Source organism: Microcebus murinus, chromosome 14 (assembly GCF_040939455.1).
Source record: "Microcebus murinus isolate Inina chromosome 14, M.murinus_Inina_mat1.0, whole genome shotgun sequence".
NCBI classification, from domain to species: domain Eukaryota; kingdom Metazoa; phylum Chordata; class Mammalia; order Primates; family Cheirogaleidae; genus Microcebus; species Microcebus murinus.
Window position 1 is genome coordinate 3,055,242 of NC_134117.1, and position 12,776 is coordinate 3,068,017.

The 12,776-nt window shown below is 44.1% G+C and overlaps 1 long non-coding RNA gene across 3 annotated transcripts in view; it reads left to right on the forward strand.

Moving 5' to 3' along the window:
- The window catches only part of LOC105880397 (uncharacterized), a 254,681-nt gene that overhangs the window by 65,899 nt on the left and 176,006 nt on the right, over nucleotides 1–12,776 (forward strand). For 2 of the 3 annotated variants that reach the window (XR_012922766.1, XR_001158179.3), the window contains 2 exons: nucleotides 5,881–5,936; nucleotides 11,722–11,999. This is a non-coding gene — a long non-coding RNA (uncharacterized LOC105880397). The remainder of the gene's footprint in view (nucleotides 1–5,880; nucleotides 5,937–11,721; nucleotides 12,000–12,776) is intronic. The other variant, XR_012922767.1, reaches the window with a different exon arrangement.

Consider the following 12,776-nt stretch of genomic DNA (forward strand, 5'->3'; position numbering starts at 1 on the left):
TGCCTGGCCAGGCTGTGCCTAAATGATGATTCTGCGCCATCTTCCTGTGAGTTCACACCAAATTATGTCTCTCTGCCCAGTAAGCTTTTAGCAACTGGATGTCTATGGCCTCCTGATTTTTAATGCAGCTAGTTCAAACCATCATAATCTTTGCAAGTCATTTGTAATATATTTATAGGAAACCATCACTCCATTCTGAATTTCCTGCTTAGGATGCAATGGCAAAAGTCATTAAACATTAGCAGTAATAGTATTTTCACTGTAATAAAGTGTTAATTACTTCCACATGTTAATAGAGTTGGGGGAGGGAGTTTTTGCTATTGTTACTCAGCCTAAAATAATTTCCATGTGATAATTTTCCAGGATATCAAAAACTGAATAATTATGCACTAATTAAGAAAGTAGGGCCTGCTCTAGGAGTTAAGACTGCATTAATTTTAATGTTTTTACAGTCCTTTAATTGGAGAAAGGGCTGTAAATTGGGAGCTGACGCACTGTTCCTCCCTAAGTAGGCCTGCCTTTGCAATCTGCCTCCTATATACGGCAACCCAAGGTCAACACAAGTTTGCAAAATCCCTCTGCTCTTCATACGAAATGTATTGGTGGTGAAGCGTGCATCGATCACTCTGACAAGCATTTAACTCTCCAAGAGCACATGCTCTCACTTCTTAAATTATTAATTGCATTAAATACATTTTCATATTGTGGATGGTTTGCTACAAACTGTTTCCTGGTAGGGAGGTGCTGTCTCCCCACAGCGGGGACAACTCACCTTCTGTTGCTGCAGGGGACGCAGAGGTGGCTGGTGGGGCTTGCAGAGGAGCGTATCTGCCAACCCGGGGTTGGCCAAAGGAAGCCACCTTGATGGTAAAGGTGTTCTCTATGCTTTGCTGAGTTGCCTCGTAATCTTGTTTGTTTTCTCTTCCTTGGTTGGCCCTGCTACCTTGAAGCCAGTTCTCACATGAGCGGGGTACGTCTTTCCCTGTGAACACTCCATGGGGGACTGTCACTTGAAGTTGCAGCAGTAGCAGCTCTGCCTCCTTAACACTGGGTCAGAAAGGTGGCAAAGAGAGCTAGGCATTCCAGAGGGGACCCTGTCTGAATAAAATCAGGATTCAGGGCATTGTAATGACTCTTTTAGGAGCCCTAACGTGCCATCTCATACCATCATTTGTTTGTTGAGTCGCTACATTGTGCTAGACACTGTGGCAGGAACAAAATCCACATCAAAAATTGGGCAGAGTAAGTACTGGTGTCAGCCTGCCATTGCATAAATAAGCTGCTGAAGGGTCCGTCCAGGGCACAGGTAACCTTGACTCTGAAGCCAGCAGTACCCAGTAAGTCAGAGTCAGAGCTCGACTGGCGGTGGACACACAGGCGGAGGCAACAGCAAGGAGCTGGGGGTCCCAGGTGAAGCGGGGATCAGACTCAGGCCTTGGGGGAGCAGGTGGGAGAGAGGGTGCGGGATTCGCTGACCTGAGCCTCAGACAAGTCAGGGTGCTGCAGCCGTGGCCTGCCTGTCAGGGCTGGATTGTCTGCCTTCCTGAGGGCTGTTCTTTGCCTGTCGGGAATCACCTTTGTTTTCAGGCTGCTGTTTGACTGATGAAGTCCAAGAAGGTAACAGTGACAGATCTGGGTTTACACGTCTCTTTTATCCCTAATTTGGAAAATTGACATATGGCAGTGCACTCCCTTGGTTTGTCCTCTGTGGAGTTCGTGTTGGGGACATCATTCTGGATTGCAGAGTCCTGACAAAGGGCTGGATGACTTCAGGGCAAGAGGATTGCTGAGCACTTGATCTGGAAGCTTGTTGGGTTGCACAAATGCTGTATGCAGACAAGATGATATTGGTGCTTCCAGAACATCTGTGTCCTGCAGCAGAAGCCCATGTCTTCTGTGGATACGGGGAGGTAGCTAGGGTAGGTGTTCACAGTGTGGGATTCTCGTCCTTTGAATGTGATGACAAATGGGATCCTGTGCTCTAAGGAGCCACATTCTGAGTTGACATCAAAACCTTGTCTGCATCCAGCAGTTGTGCTGCACACATAAAAGTCTCTCTAAGTGAGAAGTGTACATTTTGCCCTCAGGAAAAATAAGAAAGTGTCCTTGGGTCAAAATCAAAGCTCCACATTAAGAACATTAAGTAAGAAGATCAGTGAATTGGGCCCCCACACAGCACCCAGGCCCAGCCCCACCAGTGAGTTGCTACTGTGATATGTCGCTTCCTCTTCCTCCAGAGGAAGGACCCCTTGGTTCCAAGCTGGACAACAGCATCCTTGACACCATGCAAACCCCCATCCACCTCCAACCCAACAAGCTTCCAGACCACTGTCTTTTATGCATGTTTATAATTCCCTCGCTTTTTTAAAAATGTATATTTTTTTTAAGAATGAGTGTTCCACTGTGTTCTGGATTGTTAAATATTTCCAAGGCACCAGAGCACAGGAATTCAAAGAGGAAGCTTTAGAAACATTCCTGCACTGCGTACCAATGGGCTAGTGTAGCTGGAAGTGAACATTTGCAGGTCATAGTCCACTAGTGCCATTTCATAGGAAGCATTTGCACATCAGGTAGTGGAGCGATAACTGATAGCAGCTCAAGAGAAGAGCTCTCGAAATGGAGCTGGGCGGGAGGAACACGCGGCTGCCTCTCCGTGGTGTGGCTCCACACTGGGAGGTAGCGCTACCTCCAGGAAAGGCGAATCGGGCTTCAGGGTGGCACAGGTGATAAGGCAGCTGGAGGTGCAGGGGTGGATATTAAATAAGGAGCAAGAAGAGAACAATTAGAAACGGACTGTGCAGATTTCTGGCAAGCCTTCCTCCAATCTGGGTCAGGAGATGTTATTCGAGACCTCCTTGTGCCCCATGTTAAACGCGCATGATGTTCTCAATCTGGAAGCCCACTTGTTATTTTGATTCCTAAGGGGATCCAAAAACCGAGAAAGTGGAGCTAGAGGGGTTTCTGAGTGGGTAGGATTACTTGTGACCTTGGCAGAACAAAGGGCTCCCCTACCCCATATGGGTGCTGCCCAGGGTTCCTTCCCAGTGGGGTGTGAGGGCATGGTGGCCAGGAGGAGCTGTCTCTCACTCAAACTCCCCCTTGGCCTTGTGCCTCTGCATTTTGTCTGTGTGGAGTCATCTACACTGAGCATACTGAGTGCCCAGTTTTAGCCAGGGGAGATTCTTTCTGAAATTTGAAAGATTTAGCCTAAGTTTCTGAGAGCAGTGTTTTCTGGAACCCGTTGACTGTCCTTGGTAAGCAGCCTTTGTTGCACAACATGTCAGTGTGGGGAGAGACTTCAATGCCAGTGCACTACTGCAGTGCCACAGCAGATTTTTACTGAGTGCTACTGAATGCTAGGCTGTGGGATCCAAAAGCTGGAAGACCCAATGTGTCCCCAGGATTCTCCCAAGATGGAGGCAGAGAGGGACTACCAGACAAAAAGGGAAACACGTCTGGTGATGCTACAGCCGGGTGCCACCACAGTGCAATGGCACGTTTATTCTGTCTGGAGAGAGAAAGGGAGTCCTGGGAAGGACTGGTTAGGCAGGTTGGGGATTCCTGAGTGTTGTCTGAATGGGAGGGTTTGCTTCATGAACCCAGGACTGACCCTGGCTCCACACTGGGGGTGACTTTAAGGCTGCTTTTAGGCCCAGCAGTCTGTGTGTCTTTAAAGCCACTAGCTCATTGCCTCCCAACCTCGCGACCTCCAAATTTCCTAAACAATTAAGAGTCTGTGTGCACATGGACACCTTCCTGGAGTTTTGCCACTTGCGTCTGCCTAGAAAACAGATGGGATAATGGGATTGCTGGAAAACAAGGGCTTGCACCTTCCTTGAGAGAAAGCGCTCGCCTGCTGCGGATTCGGGAAGTCTTCAGACACCGTCTCTGGTTCCAGAAATGGTCAGTGACTTTGATTCACTGCACAAACCAGTCACCCTGGCCAGGAGCCAGTCAGGGTCCTCAGGCTGCAGCAAACTTGAAGACGCCAGCGGGACACGGCACCGAGGACGCCTTGGATCCCTGCCCGCCCTGGTTAGTGAGAACCAGCCGGGAGCACCTGAGGCCCCCATTGGCAGGGCTTGCGGATGCCTTTTTAAGAAAAGGCAGGCTGCCAACCACAATGAAATATGCAATTGTCCATCTGTTGCTCAAATTAAAAAAATTTTTTTCCCTTCTGTTGCCAAAAATTTCTCTAACTACTGTCCAGTGGTCTGACCTCAAATTTGGGTGGGGAGGGGAGTAGGGGATTCAAGATTTAAAATGAATTCAAGGGGATTCATTTTGGGGGAACAGTGGGACTTAGGGGCAAGGACTTTCACTGGTATGAAGGAGACAAAGGGAAGATTCTAGATGAATGCCAATAAAAATGCCTTCATCTCTTAAAAACAATTTGAAAACTTTATAAAATCACCAACTGTTTCATGTCAAAAATAAACCAGAGTCCTAAGAAGTCATTTTCTTCCTTTATTCTAGATAAGTTCTTCTAGTCTCCATGCGCTCCTGGAGGAACTGGGAAAGGGTTTGCCTCCGTTCTTCACTTTCATCATCAGAGAATGTGTGTGTGTGTGTGTATAAAATAAAATCATATTTATATGTTGGAGCTTTCTTCCATTTATAAGAATTTCTCTTTCCCACACCTAAAACAAGACTCACATATCATCCTCTTAAAACTTCAAGGGACTCAAATCTTAATTTTGTGTTGTTTCTATGCTCTTCCTCCTTTTGTGTAGTAGATATTGACCTTGGAATCAATTATTTTCCTCCTCCTTTCCTATGGGTGAACATTCGTGAATGTGGAATAACCCCAAATGTTGCCAAAGGAAGTCAGATACGTCAGGCAGAGGCCCTAGTCTCTGGTCGCTGATGACGACAGAGCACAGTGGCGGCTGAGCGCTGAGGTGGGCAGGGGAAAGGCAGCGTTCAGGGCTTCTGCACTGACACGGCTGGTGTGGCACCCACGGTCCCCCATGGTGGTTTGCAGGGACGGTTTCTGGGAAGAGTCTCCAAGGGGTGGGGGGCAATGAACTCAAGACCCAGAAGTCGGGACTGTAGGGGCTGTGGCAGAGAATCTGTTTCCCTCCCACGTTGCCTCCACTATATGTACAGCAGTGCAAGCTGGAGGGCGACACCACGGGCTGCAGGCACTACCTGGGAACGAGCTCCTGGGCAGGTGGAGTAGGCCCAGAAGGCAGGCAGGACAACTCGGACCCTGGGGACACAGTGGGCCGCCCAGTGAAGCCCAGTGAAGACTGGCGAAGACTTGTCTCACTGCATTTCCCCCACCTGTCCCAGAAGGTCTTCATCCGTGAAAGCCATGGCCACTTGCTCTGTTTTTTACTTCCCTTCTTCTGTTTGAGATGATATCCGAGTTCAAAGCCCTCCATATTAAAACATCCTCCCTCAGTGCTGGGACCCCCACTAGCATCTTTCTGGCTCTCCTTTCCTTCACAATTGAGCGTTTGGAAATGTGTGGTTTTATTCAGTCGGCACTTCTTCCCTTCACTTTTTAGCCCACAACCTGAGATAATTTATTGGGTTTAACTTACACCAGTTAACTAAAAGTGCCAATCTAAGGGACACTCTTGACGTATTTTCTCTGACCACTGTTCTGTGATATACTAAAAGTCATTGAAATTGTAAACTTTAAATGGTAGATCAATTGTGTGGAATGTGAATTATATCTCACATATGCTGTTAAAAAATAATTTAACATGCTTTAACATCTGAGATTTTTCAAAATAAAATAGCTACATTTTCAACATAAAAGTTGCACATGGTATTTTTAAAACTGAAGATTCTGAAACAATTACAAAAAGATAATTTAAACTACTTGAAATAACAATAGTTATCTTTTTGTTATATATTTCTTCCTTTCAGAACTTTCTTCATGTGACATATTTCTTCCTTTCAGAACTTTCTTCATGTGGACACATGTAAGTTATCTGTAGATATACATTATATATATATATATTATATATATACACACACACACACAGACATTTATTTTGTACTTTAATGTATGTTGCAATAAAGTATTATACTGTATGTATATAGAAAGAATACTATACATATGTTTTATATTCTATAAGTTTATAAATTTATATTTTATATGTTATTTTATAAATTACATATTTATAAGCATTTTCTGACCTCAAAAGCAAATTGGGAAGTATTTGTTTTCTTTCCATTCTTTAAGGGGGTTTGCAGAAAATTGATATTTTTTCCCTAAATATTTGGAAGAACTCAACATCTGAGCCCTGTCTTATTTTTCTGAGAAGTTTTTAATGGAGAATTCAATTTTTGTTATTAATATAGGAGTATTTTGATTTTCTGTTTCTTCTTATGTCAGTTTGGTAGATTGTATTTTGAAAGGAATTTGTTCAATGTATCATATTTTCAAGCTCACTGGCAGAAAGGTGTCTTATTATCTCTTTAAAGTTCGTAGAACCTGTGGTGATACCCCCTTCTGTATTCCTGATATTGCATAATTTGCATTTTCTTTGGTTTTTTGATCAGTCTTCCTAGGGGCTTAAAAATTTTGTACAGTTTTCTCAAAATGCCAAATAGATTTTATTTGTTGCATATTTTCTTCACATTTCATTGATTTTTGCTCTTATGTTTACTTTCTTCTACTTTCCTTGGACTTAATTTGCTGGGGTTTTTTTCCTTGAAAACTATGTGTAGCGTTTGAGTTTCAGGCTTTTTTCTTTCCTTTAATGTATAAATTAAGTTGAAAAATTTTCCTCTGTACATCACTTTAGCTGCATCTTATGTATTTTATTGTTTATTATCTTCAGTTCAAAATAGTTTTAAATATAATATTACTTAGATGATTATTTTTAGTATGTAGCTTTATTTCAAGCAGTTGGAGGTTTTTTTAAATTTACCGTTTTATTATTATTTTCTAACTTACATATACTATGGTCAGAGAACATACTCTGAATGATTTTAATCCTTTTAAGTCTATTGAGATTTGCTCAATGATTGGCATAAGGTCTATTCCAGTAAATGCTTCATGTGCACTTGAAGAGAATGTTTATTTTGACATAATTAGGTACGGTGTTTTGTGTATGCCAAGTAGGTACAGTTTGTTAGTCCTGTTGTTCAAATCTTCTACATCATTACTGGTTTTTCCACATTTTATCAGTCACTTAGAAGGTGTGATAAAATCTCCAACTGTGATTGTAGATTGACTATTTCTCCTTTTAGTTCTGTTGATTTTTATAGCATGGATTTTGAAGCTATATTATTAGATGCATGTACATTTTTGATTGCTATTTCTTTTAGATGACTTGATGCTTTTAAATTATAATACATGCCTCTTTATCTCTGGCAATAATCCTGTTTTGAAATCTACTTTTTCTTCTACTTTTTCTTTGATATATACACATCAGCTTTCTTTTAGTTAGAACGTGAATAATATATTAGTTTTTGTCCTTCTCCTTTAAACTTTCTGTGTTCTAGTATTTAGGATATATTTCTTGAAGTAGCACAAGGTTGGATTCTTATTATTTTCATCTAGTCTGACAGCTTTTTGTTTTCATTTAATTAGAAGACTTTATCCACTTAAATTTTGTGTAATTGTTATATATTAGTGTATAACTCTGCCCTCTTAATATATTTAAAATTTGTTTTCTTAAAATGTCCTTCTTTATCAGTATACTTAAAAAGTACTTCCTCACCCTAAAAATACTCCTATATTGTCTTCAACAAACGTCCTTCCTATCTTGAAACCCTTCTCTCTTTTGCTGTTCTAATCACCCAGATATCTGAATGTGCCATGTGCCTTCAAACCACTCTTCCCACAAATCATCTTACATTCTACTCACTCTGTAGTCTTCTTTGTAAATCTTTCTTCATATGGCTGACCCTAAACATTATCATTTCTGGTGATCCTTCTTGGCTTTCTTTTCTTTCGACTCTCCAAACTATCCTCAGGTAATCTTATACGTTCCCACGAATTCTGCTCTCCTATCACTGCCTTTGAATGAATATAAGCTCTAGGCATGTATTTCCAACTGCTGTGTGGATTTCTCTATCAGTGTGTCCCCTAGGCACGCAAAAGACCTTGTGACAAAAACTTAACTCATGTATTCTCTTTCTACTCTGCCAAACCTGGCCTTCCTCCCTTGAGACCCCTGTTTTTAGTAAATGACTTCACTCTTAACCTAGTTACCTGCACCAGAAATCTGGATGTCATCCCTGACTTCTGCCTCTTCCTCACCCAGTGTAGTTTCTTGGCCAGACTGCTAACCAGTCTCTTCACTGGTCTAATGGCTTCTCTTCCACCCTTTCCAGGCAGGTTCCCTCATGGCTAAAGTCAGCTTTCTGCTCAATCTATGTTTTTCTCTCCCAGGAGATGAAATTGCGCCTCTTTCACTTGGTTATCTTTATAAGCCTTTCCTGGCTTGCTTCCCGCCTCTCCCTTGTTGCTCCAAGCCTGGTCCTCACAGGCATGGGACGTGCTGTGTGCTCACACGGGCCTGCACTCTCACACGTGACACTACTCACGCACCCACGACCTTCCACTTGGAAGGCGTATCTTCTTGTCCACGAGCTCCGCCGATTCCTTTTTCCTTCAAGAATCAACTCAAGCTTTGTCTCTTCTGTGAAGTCTCTTTGGATCTCAGCTGACCTATTTAGACGTCTGTTTTTTCCTGTTCTCCCCACGTACCTTCTATGTTCCTCTAGTATGGCACAAATTCCTTTTTTTAAAAAAATACATTTATAGTCTGTCTTCCCTCTTAGATCACAAGTGCTAGGCTCTATTTCTTCAGCATTCTCATGTTCTCAATGTACAGGCACATATTAAATATTAGGTACTTGATACTTGTTTGAATATTGAAAGAATGAAAAATATGTTAAAAACTTTTATTACTGTAATGATCACTCACATTTTATTGACAAACAGGTTCAGAAGTATTTTTTGGTAACACATTGAAAACAGGTATTTCTGTGTTCTCATTTAATTTTCGTTATTTCAACAAACATGTTATTGTGCACACATTATGTATTATGGCTTTTCTCATTGGCTAAGAGAGTATCCTTGTGTCCTTTGAGTTGTTTTTTATAGCCACGTTGTGACTAATAGTCTCCGTTTCACAGATGAGGAATATAAAACAATGAATTGGTAAACTATTTAACCAAAGTCTTCAACCAGGAAGTAGCAAATTTAAAAATAGCTTACAAGCTATTTCAGGGTCCTCTTACAATGTTTTTTACGGAAAGGATTCTGTCTGGAAGTGCCAGTACTTAAGCTGATTAACTGAAGTCATAGTGAAGGAGAGTCCAGCACCGCTGACTCCTTCCAGCGCGGCTCACTGTTGGTGGTGGAGTCTCACATGGACCGGGGTCACGGTCGCTGTTTAATGAGTGTCTGTCACTGTAATAGGTACTTACATCTATATCTGTGTCTGCTCTCTCATTGACGCCTGCGGCCTTTGAGGAATGGATATTTTATCCCATTTTGACAATGAGGGCGCTGAAACTCCTGAGACCAGGTGGTTGAGTTGCTCAAAGCTGCCTAGACTGGGGGTGGCAGACCAAGAGGTCGCCTGTAGATCTGCTTTTCCCCAAACCATGGGCTCTCCTCAGGTGACAGTGCTCCTGTTCAGTCATGCAACCCCCGAGGGCACAGACTTCTCGCCTGTCCTCTACACGCAGAGCCCACCACGCTTCCACACGCGCAGCTGCTGCCCACGCAGACGCGAGGGCTGTGAATGATGGCAGCGGCTGCACGGGCCGGGGTCTGGGTGTTCAGGCAAGGAGAGGGATAGAAGTCGCCCTGCTTGTTCTGACGGATAATCTCCCCGGGCTGTGGACATCAGTGTTTATCCTGCTGCATCTCTGGCTGGCTTGGAGTCTGTCAGTAACAAGGTGCTATAGTTTCAACTCCAAGGTTTACCTGGATGAATGATGTTACCCTTCAATGGTTAAAGTAATTTCTCTCCAACAGAGAGGGCTTTTTTATTTTTAATGGGCAGTGGCTTTTCCCCTGCATAGCAGCTCAGCTGTGGAGTGAATCAGGGCTCACTCTGACTCTCCCTAATGGGAAAGCATACACCAGGGGAGGTTGGATAGATCCCGCAAATTCTCCACTGCCTCAGTGTGGGGAGCACAGGTTCGTTGTCATCACGTGGCTGACAGAAATCCTGGTGGTCTCCTGTGTCCCACCTCTCATCAGACTTTGGGGATGGCTGAAGAGTAGGAACCACATGCTAGAGCATTTAATTTTTCCTGTGGAAGGAGTGTCGCAGAGCTCAATGAGGATGGAGCTACTTACCTGTAGTGGAGCAGTTAGGATTGTTGCTGTGTGAAGTGGAAGGCTTCCCACCCCTGGGGAGGACGGCGTGCGATGCAAGGATACTGTCCCACCCTCTAAGCCCCTTCAGGGCCAGGGCCCTCGTTGCTAAGCCCGCTTACAGGGAAAAGTGCTCTTGTTCTCTTTTTGGAAAAGTATCTCTTCCAAGGTGCGTTGTTATTTGTCCAGTTTCACCCGAGCACTAATCCTTTAACGTAAAGAATGATTAGGATGAGCAGTGAGGATAAAATGAGATTAAGAAACAAGGCTCATGACTTAATTCTTAACAGGGAAACTATGAACAGAATCAATAAGACCACATGTATAATAATGAAGCTAAAAATATTGACACCACTGCCAAGATCTGGCTTTACATTCAACGGGAACTGTTACTCCATCATGAAGAGAGAAAGTGCCTTCTTGGTAAAAATGTCATAAATGGCCCTTTGAATTTAACTGTATTTTTCAGGCCCAGAAGTGCACGCTTCTTAGTTTATGGGGGAAAAGAATGTTTACGTTAAGCAGTGAAGCGATGGAAGACCTCATTTCGGGACTGAGATTTCAGAACTGCGCACATTATTTTTTCAGTATCTATTTCAATAACTCTGCCTTTCCAAGGAACTTTCTGATGCCAGAAAAGGCCAGGTGTAACAGAAATGTCTTGGAGGAAGTCAGAATTTCTGTGGAAATTTGTGGAATTCAGTGGAAAGGCTCACTCATCTGAGAAACCTGGGCCAAGGCCTGGCCTGAGCTCAGTGCTGGGGCCATGGCAGCAGGCGCGGTCCCCACACCCCAGGGCTCAGTCTGTGCCGTGGGACGGCGGCCACGGCAGAGGCTGTTAGGAGCAGCAGATGAGGAATGTGAAGGACAGGGCACTGCACCTGCTCCCCAGTGACAAGTGTGAGCGCCACCACTGTCATCTTGAGCAACAGCCACATTCACTGAAGGGGTTGCTCCACTGAAGGTCCCCGGTCACGAAGAGTGACAGAAGACACTGTGGGAAAGAGCGTAGCCGGGAGCCGGCCCTCGTGTCCTAGACCCTGCTTTCTTCCTCTAATCGTCCGTGTGATCTTAGGCTGAACTCCCCAAATCTCATTTTCCTCATTGGTAAATTGGACAGGTTTGGGCCAGATAATCAGTTTTATTGCCTTAATATAATGCAGTTCAATGGTTTTTAAAAATTCACGCGTCACATAATAATAGCAGCCCTTGGCGTGTTTAGTGGAAATGAATAAAAAGGCTTTTAAAAATAGGCACTGCTAGGATAGTTTGCAATAATTGAGGCTATTATAGGTAGCAGTGAGTCACACAGAAGACTTTTTTGGTTATTTTTCACTTAATCAATGAGAAATATCCTTTGCTAGGATTTTTGCTGGGGGTTTAGTAATTACATTTTAATTATTGTCGATCCTATGTAGCAACAGGTCCAGTCTCCCTATTGAGAAGCAAGTTGCTCACTTTCCTGCTTCCAAAGTGTGTTCACCGCCGGTGACCAGAGGAACGAAGCAGCGCGTCCCTCCCGGTTGCTGTGTTCACTGGGCAGACGAGGTGAGTGGAAGGATTTGTCGGCACTGAACGTGGAGAAGGCAAAGCTGGAAATCCACAAAAGAAGTTTGAGTGATGAGGGAACATGAGCAAGCAGGTGCATTCACCACTGACTGTGCAAATGAAGACTAAAGCAGTGAGAAATGACCAGGTGGGTCCTGTTTTGTAGCTATGATGATGCAGGGGCTGACGAGGGCGTCCCTATGGGTCGAATTGTGTTTCTTCTAAAAAATAGACATGGTGGCACCTATGCCCCACCCGTACCCCAGAACAGGATCTCATTTGGAAAGAGTGTCTTTACAGAGGTCAAAAGCTAAAATGTGGTTAATAAAGTGGCCCCTAATCCAAAAAGACTGATATCCTTTTAAAAAGGACAAATTGGGACACAGAGACACACGCAGAGGGAAGACAATGTGCAGACGCACAGGTGGACGAATGCCATGTGACTGGGGTGTGGTGCCCAGGAGCCAAGGGTGACCAAGGACAGCCAGTTAACAGCAGAAACTGGAGGGGCAAGGACGGCATCTCCTCCAGAGGGTGCCTGGCCCTGCCAACACCTTCCTTCCAGACCTCCAGCCTCCAGAACTCTGAGACAAAGTGTGAGGGTTGTTCTTAGTCAGCCAGTGCGTGGCACTTTGTTATGGCAGCCCCAGGGAATGGATACAGGCGTGATGATGTGGGCAGATTCCTATACTGCCCTCTAGAATATGAAATGGTTTTCCTTCCTGGAGAGCAGTGTGTCAACATGTATCAGGAATCCTAAAAGAGACAACTGAAAGAAAAGATTCTGAGACATAGTCAGTGATTTCTGCACAAGCATGGTGGTAAGATATGTGCAGTAGCAAGAACAGAAGCCACAGAGACCCCAGGAGGGCAGCATGGCGGGCAGCGGAGGGGACTGGCAAGAGGAGCTTCCGAGGCAGAAGGA